We start from the raw sequence: 831 nt of genomic DNA on the forward strand, positions 1-831 counted from the left end.
AATAGCAGTACTGAAGCTGCTGTGACTGCAGAGGCAAATCTTCTTATGCAAGGTCATCAATCTCAAGCCTCAACCATCCTTCCAGTCGATCTAGAAATTGAGCGGACTATTCAACAAAGGCCTAGAGACAACTCCGACACGGAAGAAGAAGAAGAAGTTGACGAAACAATGGAAGATTTGCTAGAGAACCTGCCACCAGTGCGAAGACCCATGAAACAGTCTTTCATCCTACAAAACCTCAACTAGCCATCATGCATCGCCTATCCACCGGAGGCAGAAGGGCACAGCCATTGAGGATCCACACTTGCATCTTAAGGAGTTCTTTGATCTCTGCAAGCTTCAGCACATCCAGGGCCTAACTCCGAAGGGAATCAGATTAGTCCTATTTCATTTTTCCTTGAAAGATAATGCTAAGTTGTAGTGTAATTCCTTTCCTACAGATTCCATTCATACTTGGGAAGAGTTGTCCAGTAAGTTCCTAAAGAAGTTTTTCCTAGCTCAAAAGACAAGGCAGCTTAGAAAGGAGATTCAATCTTTTCAGCAAAGAGATGGAGACCTTTTCTTCGAAGCGTGGGGACACTTCAATGAGCTGCTTCTCAAGTGTCCACATCATAACCTACCTCAAGATGATTAGGTACAAGCTTTTTATGAAGGTTTAAATGACATTAACAAGGGTATTGTTGATTCAGCTTGTGGAGGTGTGTTGATGGAAAAGAGCAATGAGGAAGCCACAGAGCTCTTCGAGACATTGAGTGAGCACTCCGAACAATTCTCATCTAGAGAGAGGCAAGGAGTAAAGAGTAAGGGCATGTATGAAGTAAACATAAATAG

General features: G+C 43.0%; 1 non-coding gene across 1 annotated transcript; it reads right to left on the reverse strand.

The window, feature by feature from the left end:
- Positions 1–511: 511 nt before the first annotated feature.
- LOC132176762 (small nucleolar RNA R71) lies at positions 512–618 on the reverse strand. Its single transcript, XR_009439616.1, has one exon. It is a non-coding gene; the product is annotated as a small nucleolar RNA R71 (small nucleolar RNA).
- Positions 619–831: the final 213 nt, after the last annotated feature.

Source organism: Corylus avellana, chromosome ca3 (assembly GCF_901000735.1).
Source record: "Corylus avellana chromosome ca3, CavTom2PMs-1.0".
Taxonomy (NCBI): Eukaryota; Viridiplantae; Streptophyta; class Magnoliopsida; order Fagales; family Betulaceae; genus Corylus; species Corylus avellana.